The sequence below is a fragment of the Schistocerca piceifrons genome, chromosome 6 (assembly GCF_021461385.2).
Source record: "Schistocerca piceifrons isolate TAMUIC-IGC-003096 chromosome 6, iqSchPice1.1, whole genome shotgun sequence".
Lineage (NCBI taxonomy): Eukaryota > Metazoa > Arthropoda > Insecta > Orthoptera > Acrididae > Schistocerca > Schistocerca piceifrons.
In genome coordinates, this window is record NC_060143.1 from 74,020,540 (window position 1) to 74,040,737 (window position 20,198).

Here is a 20,198-nt window from a genome sequence, read left to right on the forward strand (position 1 = left end):
GACACTCGTTTTGTATGTGCTGAAAAGGACATGTTTGCAAAGGACATGTAAAAACAGATAATACTTATGAGAGGTGTAAGCATTTACTGAAAATGCAAAAGACAGTTAACTGTTTAGATGGAAGAAACTTTGTGATAACTGATACTTCTTCAATATATAAAGCCTTTGTCCTCTTATTTCACAATGAAAGGGTGTTTTTGTTCAGTATGTGCTTAAAAGTGTTGGAATATATTGATGTGTCAACTGTGGCAATAGAATGATATGGAAGTTTCTTATTTGTTTAATCAAATAGTAATTTAGTGATTTAGTAGAAGTTCCTTATATTGTTGTTTAAACAAACTAAAATCAAAATGTGAATTAGCTCATACATGTTTTCCTTGGTAGCATAATGACAGCCTTTGACTACGTGTGTACAAAATGCACCACACGCCTGTTCACGAAAATCAGCACCCCTGATCAAGGGTTAATGTATGCCTTGACTCATTACAAATTCCTGAATGTTATCCTTCCGGATGAGATACACAAAACAATGACTGAATGAATGTGAGAGATGGTTATATGAAGAAGGCTACTGTAATATACTTCTATCCTACTTATAAACATAAATCATGTTAATCTAGGGGAGCAAACCATATTGTAATACCCCTTCCCAGACTAGATTCACATACCATAATAATTCATGCCAGATTACACCGCATACTGTCATGTAGTCAAATAGCTTTGACCATAACACTGAACATGAATCACAGTAAGTGCATTTTTGGTGCAGCTACAAGCAAATGTTGCACTTCATATTTATAACTGGGAAGAAATAAATGCAAGTACTAAGTCTTCCCACCATCTCTCCATTTTCACTTTACAGTCTTCTCCTTTGTTCTGCATGCATTCCTTCACTCCTTTCAGCCACTGGTCTCTTGGCCTTTTTCCCTTCCATTACATCTCATGTATCATTCTGGGTATCAACTTCTCTTCCATTCACTCAATATGACCAAACAATTAAAGGCTTCCGGAATGAGATTTTCAGTCTGCAGTGGAGTGTGCACTGATATGAAACTTCCTGGCAGATTGAAACTGTGCCCGGACCGAGACTCGAACTCGGGACCTTTGCCTTTCGTGGGCAAGTGCTCTACCAACTGAGCTACCCAAGCACGACTCACGCCCCATCCTCACAGCTTTACTTCTGCCAGTACCTCGTCTCCTACCTTCCAAACTTAACAGAAGCTCTCCTGTGAACCTTGCAGAACTAGCACTCCTGAAAGAAAGGATATTGCGGAGACATGGCTTAGCCACAGCCTAGGGTATGTTTCCAGAGTGAGATTTTCACTCTGGTAGAGCACTTTACCGCAAAAGGCGTAGGTCCCGAGTTCGAGTCTCAGTCTGGCACACAGTTTTAATCTGCCAGGAAGTTTCAATTAAAGGCTTGATTCTTCTATCCTATCCTGTAACAACCAACACTTAATGAAATGATTACTTTTATGTGGTCATCTGTATTGCATCATAAATGTACCCTATGAGTTCATATCATAAAATATACTAGAGACATGGAATGAATTACTCCATAGATCATATTCTGAACTGGAAGTCCACCGTCTGGCCCAGGTACACCCTGGTGGCAGCTCTGGTGACACTTGGATAGAGTTCAGGGATGGTACAAGTAGTGCTGTTATAGACTTGAGTTTTGCAATACAGGCATCACTTGATGTGGGTATCGGATGATGGCATGACTGAGTTGTAGTGACATTTGAGAATGCAGTATTGTCTGGGAATGGAGCGTGTGATGACACTAGTTTTCTAGTCTGGCTCGGTTAGGGTGTAGTCCAAATGTAACAACATATCCTGTGTACAACAGCTGGAAAAGGTGGAGATTGCCTATAAACGATTCCGATTAGACGTCAGTTGTATGGAAGATATCAACAGAATTGGTGGAAAAATGTTCTTGTAATTGGACTTGGGCACCCTTCAATTCCTGAGATATCACACTAATTTGTGAATGTAACACTTTATTTTTAGTAGAAATGTCTGATTTTTTCCCTCTCCTTCAAGAAGATGATCTGCATTTTAACAAACAGTGTGAAGCATCTGAAACATGGGAATCCCCAGGCACACACTTGTGGTCGGTCATGAGGACTGATACTGCTAGAATGAAGATCAGTCATCATGGTATCTAGTGCAGCAATGCTGTGGACCTCACTGTGTCACAGCATACCACCTGCTAAGGTGCAATGTGGGGTGTGTGAGCTGCTTGCTTTACTAACACACCCATGGACCATCTCACAATCTGTGTACATCTGTGTTTGGAATTAGGATATGTTAGAGTTAAGATGGTGCATGAGTTTAGCATCAACAATGGCACAAAAGTTCACTGCAATAATTTCTTGAAGCCTAGGGTTACAACCTGAGTTTGTTTACCAAATGTAGGGTTCTGGAGTTACTAACTGCTTTAAGCCAAGAGTTGGCTAAAAATGGTTTGTTCTGATTTTCTGGCAGTATACTGATGTCTGATCCACAGTCAATAAGATATGTGTGCAAAACATGTATGCCCATGACAAATAAGCAATGAGGTACACCAATATTTCTTGGAATATTGTGCTCCTCCAATGTTATACAAATGTTTTCATTGTGGACACTAGATATGATGGTAAATCCATTGATATATTTGGTGGTGGTCATTTGCTGATTATGTTAGTTGCTAAAATCATAGGAAAGTTGTGAAGTACTACAAGCATCAGTTTTGTGAATGCTGAATGGCATACACTTCTTGGGGCAGTGACCAGCAGAGGCTAAACCCAGTTGCTGTTGTTATTATAAGCAGGAGGAGGAATGCACTTCCTTGTAAGAGTGCAGAAACACGCGTTATACCAATACAAATCTGTAGATTGTTTGCGCTTATTGTGGCAGGCAAAGTTTTCCGAACAGGAGTGAGTCAGCATTTTGTGGTTGTTTTTTTGAAGTGTCACTACAGAGTACACATATCTAGCTACAGTCACAGAGTTGGTCTGCCAGCATAAGCTTTCTGCCTTTTTGTAAAATATAGTAAACATTGTCAGCAATGTTTGGTTACAAAGACAAATCATAACATTCAATAGAACATACACTGAAGTGTGGCATAGTGGCATCTGAAACTTCAGCCTCTATAAGCAATGTTTGAAGGTGGCACCAATATTCTGCTGGGGATCTGTTACCAAGTCTCTATATAATACCCGTTGAATGTGTAGGTTCAAATACAGTGAAGCACTTGGACTTTCAGGTATTCATATTTTTGCACAGTACATGTGTGATGAATAATGTGAGAAAATACTAAAAGAGTCTGAGCATCCAGAGCACAAATAGTGAGAATAAACTGCAAATTGTGACCATATATGCCACAGGCAGTAAACGAAAGTTGCAGCATTTTGAACCACAGATCTGGATTTTGTGGTATGTACAGTGGAACAATGATTTTGCTGTGTAGCGTGAAAGATGTGATGAAGCTAATCAGTTGCTGTGTGTTGTGGAAGACAGGATGAAGTTAGGAAGTAAAATGCTTGTGGGCTGCATATTACCAAAATTTCCAGCAAAAGTACACTGTTGTACACAGTAACTGTTGTGGCAAGATGGCATCAGCTGTAGCCAATGTTGGAAATTCACACTCGATGTACATTTTGCAGGATCACCAGCTATGTGTGACATTAATCCACAATAAGAACCTTAGTTACTTGCTTATTGCAAAATATTGACATTTATTATTAATCACTGGCAGATACATGAAAGAGGAGAAAATACAGAGAATCAACTACACGTAAGTAAAATAAAAGGCAGGAAGACAAGGACAATAGTACAGAAGATTAGTCAGTTTCCTGTTCCATGGATCATTTGCACGAGAAATCACAATCATGTTGAACAAGTCATTTTACATTCACAACACAAATTTATATGCAAATATGGCTACATGCTGAACATTTATAAACACACACATATGCACACGCACACACACACGCGAGTTAGTAATTCCTACTCTCCGTATCTTACACATTACAACAGAAATTTTTGTACAGAATAGGAGGGGTTTTAAGGAAAGAGAAACTCTTTCAGTTTGTTTTCAAATTTTACTTTGTTGTTCATCAGAAATTTTATAAACTGGGTAAGTGAAAATTTTGGTTGCAGCATTATGCACCCCTTTTCAGTCTTATGACAATGTCATTTTTTCTTCTTGTATTGTAATTATGTACATTGTCATTCCTTTTGAACTTCAGTGGATTATTTACAACAAATTTCATGAGGGAATAAATATACTGTGAAGCAATAGTCAAAATGCTACTTGCCTTAAACAGATGTCTACAGGATCATCACTGTGAGAACCACCTATTATTCTTACAGCATGTTTTTGTGCAATTGATGAGTTACCCTAGAAAATTATTCCACATGACTTTACTGAATGAAAATATGCAACTTAATGATTTGTCTTTCCCCAAGGTTTGCAGTGATTCTATGTGCAAAAGTGGCTGAACTAAGTTGTTTTATGAGTCCCAAAATGTGGTTTCTGCAGTTTAAATTCTCATCAGTATGGAGACCCACCCTACTTATTATTTCCTCACCATGTGTTATACCTCTCACCAGTGTAGTAGCTCTGGACGTGCAGGACTGAACATATTGTTGTGTCTTTTTAACACTGAGAGTGATACCATTTGCACAATCAAACCAATGACACTTTTAAGAACATTGTTTGCCATGTCTTCTGTTGCTGTATGTATGCTTGGATTGATTGCATTACTACTGTCATCCACAAAAAGAACTAATTCTGCTTGTTGTATATTAGACACAAGATCATTTACATGCATGAGGAACAATGGCAGACCTCAGATGGAGCCTTGAGGAACCCCATATGTAATTTCTCCCGCTCAGAAGATCTCCCTTGACTACATTGCCCAACTTGATGGAAAGACTGGGATGGTTCCATTGAAAGAGCATGACCAATTTTCTTACCCATCCTTCCCTAATCCGAGCTTGTATTCCGTCTCTAATGACCTCACTGTTAACGGGATGATGAACACTAATCTCCTCCTCCTCCTCCTCCTCCTCCTCCTTGGAATTCATTGGTTGAGTTACTAAGTATAACTTCCTGATATTACACACTTCAGTCTTTCAGTGATTGTCTTTATCTATCAACTGACTGTGTTGCCACAGATATAATGTTTGTAAGTTTGTACATGTATGGTTTTTGCAATATGTGATAGATCTTAAACAATGATTTGAAATGCAAACAAATATACTGAGTTATGCAGGTTAAAATCTGCTAAACTCAAATGCTGTTGGAACTTGTTAAATTTCATAGAAGAGAGGAAAGTTCACATACTTTAATTGAAGCAAACATCAAAATAAGTTTAGTGGCTATTCTGTGCATTCAAGAGTATAGCTTTTGGTAATGTTTTCTTGAAAGTCTTTTGAATCGCAAGGTAGAATAAACTGGCATGCAGTGCAACACTCATCTCAAGAATCTAACTTAGACAGAAGTAATGAGGTACTGTACATCAAGTGTCAAGAATGAGGATTAGTCTGACAAACAACTTGAAATCAGTCTTGAGCTGCAGCAGGGCATGGAATCAGTTTCAAAACTCTTCCATTACTTGAACATAGTCAACTACAGATTCTGAGAAATGTTACATGTTTTGAATACAAAGTTTATTTTTCAAAATGTTCAATTTTTGTTAAAAAATCAATTTTTTTTAAAAAATAAGTTTTTTCCACCACAGCTCTCATCAAATATTTCTTCTGTTGCTTTGAAAGATGATAAGTAATTCAAATAGCTGATGATGTTGAACACAAAAGACATATCAATTACCTCCAGAGGATCACAAAAATAATAGCCCTTTTCCCATTATCTCTAGGTTTCACAAAAATAATAGCCCTTTTTCGATTTGTCTCTAGGAAAGTTGCTACCTTGTTAGTAAAGTGTATCATTTTTATTTTGTGGTTGGTGTTGTAATGGTGTTCCATTGAGTAATTTCTTTCCATCAATTAATAGCATAGTCACCTAGTTGTATACTAGACAAGAACATGACATTATGTAATACATCTTGTATTATGTGTAAACTGGTAGGTATGTGACCAGGCAGAAAAGCCTTTTTGATAGGGTGACACCACAATTGTCTTCTTCTAGTGATGTCCAGCTGCAACCTAACTTTTTCTCCACATCTGTTCACTAAACTATTCCCTGCACTTGCTGTGCTATGTGGGAGCATAGCTGGTGGTTGGACCTGATCTACCCATAAATATTTTCCTTCAGCTAATGCACATTTTTCATATTACTAATAGTAGCTGCATATATATTTTGGTGTCAGTTTTACTGTATAAAAAAGCAGTATCGCCATCAGATTTATTCATGTCCATAGCTATGTATATTGCAATGGTAAAAATTATTCTTATGGAGTCAAACTTGGTCACTAGGCTGCTACTGTTGAGATAATCAGATAATGAGTGAAGTTTCAACTCTTCACTAAGAATATTTATATAACATCAAGTATTTTATTTATTTTATGTATGTTTCGTGTATGTCAGAGTTTCATTAATATTAAGTGAATGCATATCATGAGAGTATATCCAATTTTCAGAGTTGTTGCAATCCACTGTGATTTGGAATGACACAGATTCATAACACTGTGTCACATATGAAGAACTTACATAAAAATTTACATATCTAATTGGATTTAAAACTTTATGGCATATTTTCTCAGTTGCAGATTCTTTTTATCTAATCAGGTTTATAATTTTTTCCATGCTTTTAGATTTATTTCTGTTCAATTCATTGTTGCCCTGTAACCTTCATTGACTTGTGGCTAGAAGGGGTGGTTTTATAATTTGAATGTTTTTCAGGTGATTTAGTTTCCTGGTCCTCATTTTGTGCTCACCTTGCTGTTTCATATTGGTGTTTTGTTTCTGTAATTAGATCATAATGTGTCATACCTTTCATCTTCATTTTGAATTATTTTATATACCTTTAAATCAATGAACTCTATTCCATATAACTTCATTGATAGCTTCATGAAAGGTGTGATTGGGATTGGCATTTTTAAGTCACAACAATTGAACAAATACATCTACGTGGACACAAAAACCAGATTGTTGTAGGTGTAACATAAGGAAAGGAGGAGTAGTTACATGCACAAAAATGGGAATAATATTCCAGGTTATAGATCTGAGTGAGTACTGCAATATACAGCTATTTGAGTGTTGTACTTCTATATTAGACTTGGAAACATGAAAGCAAGCAGTTCTTTCAGTCTATATGCCCCCAAAAGGAAATGTTTTAAATTCAATTAAACAATTGAAGGGGTAACAGTAGAAATAACTAGGATGTGACTCTGTGTGCTGAGTTCCATATACAGGTAGTACCAATGAAGTGTTTCCTTTTATTTTAATTTTTTGTTCATTTTCTCGTCATTTAATTGGTGTTGAGAAAATATGGAATAAGAGAAAACCAATTAAAAAAATAACCTGTGACGAAAGGCATCATTCATCAAAGAACCAAAGAACATTTTTTTAAACTGTAAATGCATCAAAATTCCCATCCATGTTATTTTCCTTTATTGGGATCTCATGCTCAGCAAAAATAAGTTAGGTGACCTTGTAACATTTCTGGCTAAATAATTATCTATTTCATTATACTTTGTTGAGTGTCCATTGTTTAATAAGAATAATCATCATGTCTCCTTATTACATACATAATCTGAATTGTATTTTTGATGGTTTACAGCAGTGAGGTAGGAGAGGTTGGAGGTGAACTATTTAGAAGTCAATGACCAAGCACTATCAGTGTTCATTCATAAACTGTTTCACTTTCTGAAGTGAAAACCTCACAGATATTTTATCGAATCATTTTCCTCGCAATACACAGTGTTCTATTGTGAGAACCGTGTGAATCTATTCAGTCTTCACTTCCAGACAATGATGCAAGCCTGCATACTCAAACCTGTTGTGAAAGTGAGTAAATTATGATAGATTTCTGCAGGTAACGTGTATATCATTGCAGCAGAAATATAGTAAATTGTGTTACAAGGCACTCTCTTGAACCTGAATGTCCATCATCAATGTATGATCCTACCAAGTTGTGGCAATTCATTTATCTGAAGATAACTCATTTTAAGTGGGGCTTTCAATAAGTAATACAAAACTTTTTTCCTCATTCGAAAAAATAAGGAATTTGCTGTGGGACATTGTGGAATATTCTCACTTCAGACCCTAAGTTTCATGAAGTTCTGATAGGTGGTGGCACTATAACACATAGCCTCCAAAATGGAGTCTGTAATGGAGGTATGTTCCAAGCAGAGAGTAGTCATCACATTTCTTTCTGCAGGAAAACAGATCATCACAGACATTCATAGATACTTGCAGAAGGTCTACAGAGGCCTGTCGGTGAACAAAACCACAGTGGGTTATTGGGCGACACATCTGTCATCATCACAAAATGTTCTTGCAAACCTGTGCAATCTACAGCATGCCAGGCAACTGCACATAGCTGTGACTCCTTCAATGTTGGAATGTGCTGATACTCTTATTTAATGTGAATGATTGATCACTGGACATCCCTGTTGGTAGTGCTGACACACTTGTCCAACAGCTGGGGTACTGAAAGGTGTGTGCCTACTTGGTTCGTCACTGCCTAACAGAAGACCATAAAGAGCAATGAAGGAACATCCGTGCAGAATTGCTTGCATGTTATGAGGGTGACTGTGACAATTTTTTGTTGAACATTCTCACAGGAAATGAAACATGATTTCATCAGTTCAAACCAGAAACAAAATAGCAATCCATGGAGTGGCACCACACCACATCTCCTCCAAAGGAAAAGTTCAAAGCCACATCCTCAGCCAGTAAATTCATTGTGACTGTTGTCTGGCAATCTGAAGGGGTCATTCTGTTTGGTGTACTCCCTTGTGATTCAACTATCAACTCTGAAATGTTTTATGCTGCCCTCACGAAGTTGAAAAAATGACTTCAACGTGTTCATCATAACAAGAGTATAAAGAAACTTGTGCTTCTCTAGACTCACACAAGTCTTCATACCTGAGAGGAACTCACAAAAATTCATTGGACTCATCATCCTCATCCATCCTGTGGCCTGTATCTCACACCTTCTGACTTCCACCTGTTTGGCCCAAAGGAAGATGCACCCCACAGGAAACAGTACGTGGATGATAGGGAGGTTATTGATGCAGCAAGACATTGGATCTAAAGTTAACCTGCAGAGTGGTACCATGCAGGCAGACAGGCCCTCCCAGTAAGGTGGCATAAGGCCATCGCAGAGAATGAAGGTTATGTTGAAAAACATGGTTTTATAACCAAAAGAGTGGGGAATAATGTGGTGTACTGGAATCCAACCTGCTTTCAGAAAGAAAATGTGTTGCACTACTTATTGAACCCTTTGAGATAACTTCACTTGAGCCATAATATTGATAAAGTGGGAGGAAAGGCCAACTGTTTATTATAGCAACTTCAAACAACTTTTTGCCTAGAAGCACAACAAAAAACTTGCATCAAGTAAATGTTGTTTAGGTTTCAGGGTAACATTAATCAGCAGGACTCATTTCTTGTAAGTTCATTCATTAGCAAGATACAAACAGCAGTACATCTTTTTAGATACACTACTGGCCATTAAAATTGCTACACCACGAAGATGACGTGCTACAGACGCGAAATTTAACCAATAGAAAGAAGATGCTGTGATAAGCAAATGATTAGCTTTTCAGAGTATTCACACAAGGTTGGTGCTGGTGGCGACACCAACAACGTGCTGGCATGAGGAAGGTTTCCAACCGATTTCTAATACACAAACAGCAGTTGACCATCGTTGCCTGGTGAAATATTGATGTGATGCCTCGTGTAAGGAGGAGAAATGTGTACCATCATGTTTCTGACTTTGATAAACGTCAGATTGTAGCCTATCATGATTGCAGTTTATCGTATCACGACACAGCTGCTCACGTTGGTCAACATCCACCCGTTAGCAGAATATGGAATCGGTGGGTTCAGGAGGGTAATATGGAACACCGTGCTGGATCCCAATGGACTCATATCACTAGCAGTCAAGATGACAGGCATCTTATCTGCACAGCTGTAATGGATAGTGCAGCCATGTCTCGATCCCTGAGTCAACAGATGGGGACGCTTGCAAGACAACAACCATCTGCACGAACAGTTCGACAACGTTTGCAGCAGCATGGACTATCAGCTCAGAGACCATGGCTGCGGTTACCCTTGATGCTGCATCAGAGACAGGAGTGCCTGCAATGGTGTACTCAACAACCAATCTGGGTGCATGAATGGAAAAACGTCATTTTTTCGGATGAATCCAGGTTCTGTTTACAGCATCATGATGGTCACATCCGTGTTTGGCGACATCGCGGTGAACACACATTGGAAGCGTGTATTCGTCATCACCATATCACCATACTGGGGTATCACCCAGCGTCATGGTATGGGGTGCCATTGGTTACACGTCTCGGTCACCTCTTGTTCGCATTGATGGCACTTTGAACAGTGAACATTACATTTCAGATGTGTTACGACCCGTGGCTCTACACTTCATACGATGCCTGCGAAACCCTACATTTCAGCAGGATAATGCACAACTGCATGTTTCAAGTCCTGTACGGATCTAACTGGATACAGAAAATGTTCGACTGCTGCCCTGGCCAGCACATTTTCCAGATCTCTCACCAATTGATAACATCTGGTCAATGGTGGCTGAGCAACTGGCTCGTCACAATACGCCAGTCACTACTCTTGATGAACTGTGATATCGTGTTGAAGCTGCATGGGCAGCTGTACCTGTACACGCCATCCAAGCTCTGTTTGACTCAATGCCCATTCATATCAAGGCCGTTATTACGGCCAGAGGTGGTTATTCTGGGTACTGATTTCTCAGGATCTGTTGTTGTTGTTGTTGTTGTGGTCTTCAGTCCTGAGACTGGTTTGATGCAGCTCTCCATGCTACTCTATCCTGTGCAAGCTTCATCATCTCCCAGTACCTACTGCAACCTACATCCTTCTGAATCTGCTTAGTGTATTCATCTCTTGGTCTCCCCCTATGATTTTTACCCTCCATGCTGCCCTCCAATACTAAATTGGTGATCCCTCAGAACATGTCCTACCAACCGATCCCTTCTTCTGGTCAAGTTGTGCCACAAACTTCTCTTCTCCCCAATCCTATTCAATACTTCCTCATTAGTTATGTGATCTACCCATCTAATCTTCAGCATTCTTCTGTAGCACCACATTTCAAAAGCTTCTATTCTCTTCTTGTCCAAACTATTTACCGTCCATGTTTCACTTCCATACATGGCTACACTCCATACAAATACTTTCAGAAATAACTTCCTGACACTTAAATCTATACTCGATGTTAACAATTTTCTCTTCTTCAGAAATGCTTTCCTTGCCATTGCCAGTCTACATTTTATATCCTCTCTACTTCGTCCATCATCAGTTATTTTGCTCCCCAAATAGCAAAACTCCTTTACTACTTTAAGTGTCTCATTTCCTAATCTAATACCCTCAGCATCACCCGACTTAACTCGACTACATTCCTTTATCCTCGTTTTGCTTTTGTTGATGTTCATCTTATACCCTCCCTTCAAGACACCATCCATTCCGTTCAACTGCTCTTCCAAGTCCTTTGCTGTCTCTGACAGAATTACAATGTCATCGGCGAACCTCAAAGTTTTTATTTCTTCTCCATGGATTTTAATACCTACTCCAAATTTTTCTTTTGTTTCCTTTACTGCTTGCTCAATATAGAGATTGAATAACATCGGGGAGAGGCTACAACCCTGTCTTACACCCTTCCCAACCACTGCTTCCCTTTCATGTCCCTCAACTCTTATAACTGCCATCTGGTTTCTGTACGAGTTGTAAATAGTCTTTCGCTTCCTGTATCTCAGGACCTATGCACCCAAATTGCGTGAAAATGTAATCACATGTCAGTTCTAGTGTAATATATTTGTCCAATGAATACCCGCTTGTCATCTGCATTTATTCTTGGTGTGGAAATTTTAATGGCCAGTAGTGTTGCATCCTATCATTTTTTATTCAATAATCCACTTGTTTCTCTTACAACCTGTTAAAAAACATTTCACTGTGTACCAGTCATGTAAACATGACATTATGGAAAAGGTAACATAAAAATAACTTTGGCACTGCTGCACTTGCACTCATGAATGAAACTCATCCACTTGCTGAAGTGACAGTGAATAAATCGAAACATAACAAAAATGCAAACTGGCCACTCAGCGACTGTCTTCAGTTCAAGGTTTGTTGTGTGTGGACAATGGACACCAATAAAGAGGAGTCTATGTTTGTTAGCTGAACAATAATTGCAATAATGTTTTCTTATTTATAGTACAGAGATAAGTTGCATATTCCTGTCATACTTTTACCTGATGTGTTGTGTACAGTAGAGGCCGTTCTTGATAAGAAGCTGCAGCATTACTTTTACAAGAGTGATCCCAAATGTAAAGTCCCCAATTTTTTGAAAAAAGAGAAACATTTATTTGCAATAAATTGTTCATAGTTTTGAACCTTGAACATTTTTCTTTTTTTCCACATAATAGCCATTTTGAGTTATGCATTTTTGTAAAAGCTGTAGCAGTTTTTGAATGCCCATGTCATACCATCCTGCCGCAATGCTATTAAAGATGCACTGGATACCGTCTTTCACCCAGTCATTGTCATTGAAATGCCTTCCAACCAAGTGTTCTTTCAACTTGGGAAACAAGTGGTAGTCACTGGGTGCTAAGTACAGACTATAGGGTGGATGGGTGGTGACATGCCATCCAGATTGTTGCAGAAGATCTGCAGCTTAACAGTGATGTGGAGGTGAGCATTGTTGTGGGGAAGGCTTATGCCCTTGTTCAACATTCCTCTTCTTCAGATCTGAGTCACCCAAGTGAGTTTTCTTAATGTCTGACAATGCCTGTCAGCATTTACTGTTGTCCCAGTGACCAAGAAGTCAACCAACAACATCCCTTTTCGAGACCAAAACACAGTTGCCATGATCTTACCAGCAGATAGTGTTGTTTCAAATTTTCATGGCTTGGGTGAATCTGAATGCTGCCACTCATGTGACTGCTGTTTGGTCTCAGGTGTGAAATGGAAAGCCCAGGTTTCATCATCCATTATTATTGAATCTTAAAGGTTGTGCTGTTCATCTGAACAGTGTCAAAGAAATTGGCGAGAAGTTTCAATGGGTTGCCGTTTGTTATCTTCTGTAAGCATTCTTGGAACCCATCTAGCATACAGCTTCCAAAATTTCAACATTGCAGCAAAGTCTGGTGAATGGTGCTCCAAGAAACCTCAGGAACAACACTGCACAGCTCATCGAGAGTGATCCGCTGATCTTGAAGCATGATTTGTTCAACCTTTGCAGTTTTCTCTTTGGAAATTGGCAGTCTCCCGCTTCTTTGCTCATCATGAGTTTCAGATCATCTGCAAACACTCTACATCACTTGCGGACATTTTAGGCATCCATACGTGACTCTCCATATACCTCTGTCAACTGTTGATGAATGCTGATTGGCTTAAAACCTTTTGCACTCAAAAATCGAATAAATGCATGAACTTCACACCAGACAGTAATGGCTAATGGGAGCTCCATTACAACTGGCTGCCAAACCAAGACTGAAAGCTCTGGTGGACGTGCAGTGGTTTCTGTAGAGAGTAGAGGGAGCAAGGAAGAAAACAATGTGGCCAATAGTCATGCAAACAGTTTCCTGCAGCCCAAGCGCTCCAGAGGCCTTACTTTTTGGACTACCCTCATATTTTACTGTGGTGGAAGGTACACTTAATGTTATTCAGGCAGAGAAACTCTACAGATAGTGATATCCTGACCAGAAGCCACCTCCTTGATTGATGTTTTCTCATATTGTTGTGATGTTTCAGGAAATGGGAAGTTTCAACCCATGACAACACAACTGTTGTAGAACTTGCACAGACAAAGCCACTGAGGTTTACTGTTCTTGATTCTGTTGCAATGAATCCACATGGCAGCACATAACAGCTTCAGCAGGAGACACTGTACATTACATTCTAACACATCAGCAGTTCCATCCTTATCATGTATGCTTACACCAAGAATTACATGGTAACGATTCCCATGATCATGTGCAATTCCTTCAGTGGACACAGCAGCAAATCATCACCACCCAGTAGTTCTTCTCTGGTGTTCTGTTTACTAATGAATATTACTTCTCAAACAGTGGCATGGGAAGGGGGGGGGGGGGGGGTTTGGATGAGGAGTCCAACACCCTTCTGCTCCAGAGCCATCGCCCCCCCCCCCCTCCCCCTTGGATATTAGGATTAAATTTTTTTGCAGCAGCAAGAAATGGCATGCTGTACATAAACTGTCAATACTAAGCTGATCTTTGGCTTCCTACTTGTTATCAATACATGCTGGCATACTTCACGATGACTTCTGCTTATGACTGCTGCCAATTTCAGTTATCTAACAGCTGTAGCACTATAGGATCACAGCAAACTTGTGTTGCATGTCAACTGAAAAAATAATTAATGTAACAACTGTTCTTGTATATGAATCCCTCACAAACATGGTGACGATGCTCCACTTCCTGCTTGCTCCACTGAAGTCAAAGCTGAACTTCTATAGAGTGGAAGTATTGCATCTGAGATCACTGAAACATGAAATACAAGAAACATGGCTTAAAGAACATAGTGGTTACCAAAAACTAGAAAGACTTTGATGCTTTAGATCTTAGAGTCTCTTGAGTTTCATTTGCAGTGAGGTACCAATGATATACATAATACCTAAGTCAGACCTATTTCCAAATGCATACTAATGCCTGATGATTACGTCTTAGGGTCACTGACAAATCTCTAAGTGTGTGTTTGCATGAGGTTTGTTACATGATGATCTGAGGCTGTGAAAGTTGTAAAATGTTTCATAACACTCATAGAAGGAAGTGAATTGCAGTACATAGTGTGAATGTTGTACACTGCTAGAAAAAAAACTACATCTGGAGAGATGACATTGATTTTGATCAGATGACAGCATATGCCACTAGTGAATAACAGACGTACTGATAAGTATTTCAATGTCATCTGCCAACAGATAGCATAGTGGCATAGCTTCCAGAGTGCCATCTGTGTCTACCCTATAACAGGGAATGCTCTCAGCCATAAGGCTCAGTGTGGTGCAAACATGTGAAGCAAGAAGGCAACCATGTCACAGAGATGCACTTGTGCTTCCTACAGGGAGCGAGTTTGAACGGGGTCAAATTGTGGTCTTCTGAGTGGTGGGATGGCCATTCCAGATAATTCCACACACGTAGGATGTGCTGCAATAGTTGTGCAACAATACTGGTATCAGTGGTCATGTGAACATTCTCACACCTGTAGATGAGGTTCTGGATGTTGGAGCAGCACAGATGCCCACCAGGATCGTCATATTGTAAGGGCAGCAGTGGAAGATCACACTACTACCACAGCACAGATAAGAAAGCTTTTGAGCCCAGAAGTGTCAACATGAACTGTTGCAAACCAGTTACTAGCAGTGGGACTATGGGCATGCACAATAGTAGCTCATGTTCCCTTCACACCACAGCATCAATGTGCACAGCTCGACTGGTGCCATCGGAGGATCACTTGGAAGATGGGATGGTGTGTCGTGGCCTTCAGTGGTGAAAGCAGATTCTGCTTGTACATATGATGTGGAACTGGTGAGTGCTATCTCATAAGTGCAGTTATGCAAGACACACATCACCACCCCAGGCCTTATGGCCTGGGGTTTAACAAGCTACAACTCTTGTTCACCTTTGGTATTTCTGGAGGGGATGCTAACCAGCACTCAGTATCTGCAGAATGTTGCTAGACTGGTTCTTTTGCCATTTTTTCAAGAGGAAGGTGATTTGTTTTTCCAGCAGGATAATGCCCACTTGCACACTGCCCTTGGCCAGCCTGATCTTGTTTCCAATCAAGCACATCTGGGACATGATGGGACGGGAAGTGACTAGTGCTACTCATTAACCAATAACTTTTACAGAAATGCATGAGCAGGTCAAGTAGGTGTGCCATAACATATCCCAGGATAGTATCTGCCATCTGTACAGTCAACTGGATCCCAGAATCAGCGGCAGCATTGCCGTCTGTGGAGCTACACCATGCAGTAATATGGGTGTTGCAGCGTGAGTCAGTACCTCGTACATTAGACCCACATGTGCTATTGCTCTGTACATGTAATGATTTCATGCATTCCACATGCGCTGCTGTAACAATAAATCTTGGAAACATTGGAAACCTCGAAAAGAATGTACAATTTTTCTTCCTGGTAGTGTATTTTGGAAGAGAGTAATGTTATTAAATAAATGAGCTAATTTAATCATACTAACATTGCTTGGCAATAAATGTAGCTTTTCTATTACCCATTCAAGTTTTTTATATTTTTACTTGGGGGTGGGGTGGGGGGGAGGGGTACACCATAAACATCATGCTGGAAATCCATAAAAAGTTAGTTTCTAGTGGCCTTTAAAATGCAGTGAAAGTCAGGGAAATGCTCCAGAAGACAGTACCATTCAGGAAAAAAAAAAATACACTTTAAGAGTAGAAATGAGACTTCACAAACTAACACTCTGCTTCAGAGAGGTCACGTAAGCAGCTGAAGGCTCTAAAGAAGAACTGAAAATTTTGAGGTCTGATACCACAAAAACATTTGGGACTGTTTCCGAAAGGGCAACTGAAATTTGTCAACAGCCAGTCACCTCAGTCTGATTCCCAGGGGGGTTAAAATCTAAAAGACTGGACTAAACTACTTGATGTATGATCCTGAAGAGCGCTACCACGATGCAATCTTTAATCCATTTTAAGATTGTTTTATAACAGAGTTAAAGTCAAAGTTTACAGAACATAACAAAGTGATGTCTGGATTTTCTTCACTGTTCCCAGTTTCAATCAGTGAAGTACCGTACTCTTAAATAGTGAAGAACAAGAAGAGTTCAAGGCTTTAATTGAGTTTTAAATTGAAGATATGGGATATGGAGTAGAAGAGATTCTTGGTGAGTTAAATTTATGGAGAATGAACTCTGTGAGAGAAGATTGCAGACCTTCATCTGCCATGGAAGCACTGCAGCAATGCAACAAAGACGTGTATCCAAATATCAATAACCTTATGAAGATAAATAAATGCTGTGTGGCTAGGACCTCTTGTCGGATAGACCGTTCGCCTGGTGTAAGTCTTTTGATGCCACTTCAGTGACTTGCATGTCAATGGGGATGAACTGATGATGATAAGGACAACACAACACCCAGTCCCTGAGTGGAGAAAATCTCCGACCCAGCCGAGAATTGAACCCGGGCCGTTAGGTATTACATTCCATCATGCTGACCACTCAGCTACCAGGGCGGACCTGCTGAAGATTATGGCCACACTTACTGTAGCTACAGCCACAGACAGGTCAACTCCACTTTAAAAAGAATCAAGGTATACTCACAAAATTCAACAGGACAAGCAAGTTTAAGGTTTATTGTCTCACATTAAGTTGTATAAAATTATTAGATTATTATTTATTGATATTTATGAATTCTGGAAATAAACAATATATGCTGCTGTGTCAGTTAAACTGAGCTGGTGATTGGGTGGTGGTGGTGGTGGTTAGTGTTTAACGTCCCGTCGACAACAAGGTCATTAGAGACGGAGCGCAAGCTCGGGTTAGGGAAGGATTGGGAAGGAAATCGGCCGTGCCCTTTCAAAGGAACCATCCCGGCATTTGCCTGAAACGATTTAGGGAAATCACGGAAAACCTAAATCAGGATGGCCGGAGACGGGATTGAACCGTCGTCCTCCCGAATGCGAGTCCAGTGTGGTGATTGGGTTTTAGCATTTCAGAGAAGGCTAAATAGATTAACCTTCTTGTCCATTCTTGTTCATTCAGTGTCTATTACTCCATTGGAGGTGATAGATAGCCTTGCCAAGAGAAAGACGGAACTGAATATGCCAGTACAGGGCAGATGCATATTATTTCATTGTACCATCATTTTACTTTTAATTTTTTTAATCCATAATTATTTATTTATTTGCCTACAGAACAATAGACCTGTATAACAACATACTCAGTCCAGTCATGTTACTGTGAACACCTTCTATGTCTGACATCAGCATACCATAAACACTCATAGATGGAAGGTTGTAGCACTAGCAGTGGAGGGTATATAAAGCAGCTGTGATGCTCCACATCCATAGATGAGAGGGCTGAATGCTGGAGACATGTATGGGTGAACAGACGGGCAACTGCTGAGCAATTAACAGCTAAAATGAACTAAGGGGCTACGTAATGTGGAAACGAACAGAACACAGATATCATGCAATAGTAATCAGAATGTTCCAGGCAGGAGGAGGGAGCAGAAAACAGTGCAGTCATTGTTGTAATGTGGAAATGGAGTGATTTATTTGATGTCCGGAATGGCATGACATTTAGTTTTCCGGCCAAGGGTGGAAGCACTTTTGAAACGAAAAAGTTTGTAAACTGCTCATATGCTGCCATGGTTAAAGTATACCATGCATGGCAAAATGGTACTTCCCAAAACTGACAATGAGGTAACTGTGGTGCACCACAGCCCCCCCCCCCCCCTCCTCCCCCAGTTCCCTCAGTGTAGTACCATTTTGCCATACACAGTATATGTTAACCATGGCAGCATACAAACAGTTTACAAACTTTGCGGTTTCAAAAGAGCTTCCACCCTTGGCCCAAAAACCAACAGTCATGCTAATTTGGGCATCAGACAAATTGCCTCTTTCGAGATTATGACAGTGACTGCACTATTTTCTGCTACCTCCTCCAGACTTGAACATTTTGATGATTATGGCAAAATGGTACTACCAAAAACTGACACTGAGGCAACTGTGATGCATCACAGCCCATAGATGAGAGGGTTGAATGACAGAGATGTGTATGGGCAAACAGAGAGGCAACTGTTGAGCAACTGACTACCCAGATGAATCAAGGGGCTACCAACAGCATCCCCTCAATGACCATCCAGTAAACATTCTGCATATGGGCCTCTGCAGCAAGTGGCAGGTTCACACACTCATGCTGACTGCTGTTCATCAGCAATGAAGACAGGAATCTGCACTCGAACACTGCAACTTGATGTCCAGTGAGTGACAACAGGTGGCCTCTTCAAGATGAATTATGTTTTATGCTCCACTGTACAGAAAGCAAATGTACTACAATAATTATTGTAAGGGTCCAGGCAGGAGGGGACATTATGCTCTGGGGAATTTTTTCACAGCACCACCTGGGTAATCTCTTCATTCTGGAAGGACCAACAGATCAACGCATGTATGCTTCTATCCTTGGGGACCATGTCCACCACTACATGCAATTTGTTTTCACTTGGCATGATGGCATCTACCGGCAGCACATTTCAACATGTCACACAGCTCGCAGTATATGTGTGTGGTTTACATAGCACCAGAATGAACTTACTGTATTTGCTTGCCCAGCAAACTCACTGGATTTATAGCAAAGCATTGTTATTTGTATTATATGTAGGGCCTATACATTAAATTTATTCTTGACTGGTTCCATTATTTCCAACATCATTAACTGGAAGAAAAATTGTAGCATCTGTTGGTTCAGAAACCAAAAGATGATGGTAGAAATAACTGAATTTAATATATACAGCTGATGTCAAATAAAAATGCTTTGCTATAAATATCTCACAGCTGTAGCTAGTTACCTACACAAATTTTTAATCATCAAATGGAAATAAATCTGAGAATCTGTGGCACTACCTCGATCAAGCTGTTCAACCGAGAAACCTAGTGCAGGTGCTGTGAGTGGGCAGCGCTCCGTATCCCTGTTGGTACCTTCCAGAAACTCTATGTCTCTCTATCCACATGTGTCACTGCAGTCAGCTCAGCAAAAGGTGGTTATTCAGGTTTTTTACAGAAGGTAACATTTATGTGACTGGACAGTGTATGTGATATGGACGTCATCAGTACTTCACACAATGCTTCTTCTACTTAGCTCTAAAAAAACTATTCAGAAACACTAATCCTCAAGCTGACAAAAAATGTGCTCTTTTAAGTAGATACATGCAATTTTTTGTAAAGTGCTTTCTTTGTGGATCAATTGTACTGAGAAAGAAAGCACTTGAAGTGGGCTGTTGCGTAACATGCTGTTTATGGATGGTTAATATATTTGTGTTTTATGACA

At 39.9% G+C, this 20,198-nt stretch overlaps 1 non-coding gene across 1 annotated transcript; it reads right to left on the reverse strand.

Annotated features, from left to right (window-relative positions):
• Positions 1-1,074: 1,074 nt before the first annotated feature.
• On the reverse strand, positions 1,075-1,148 carry Trnas-cga. Its single transcript has one exon. It is a non-coding gene; the product is annotated as a tRNA-Ser (tRNA).
• Positions 1,149-20,198: the final 19,050 nt, after the last annotated feature.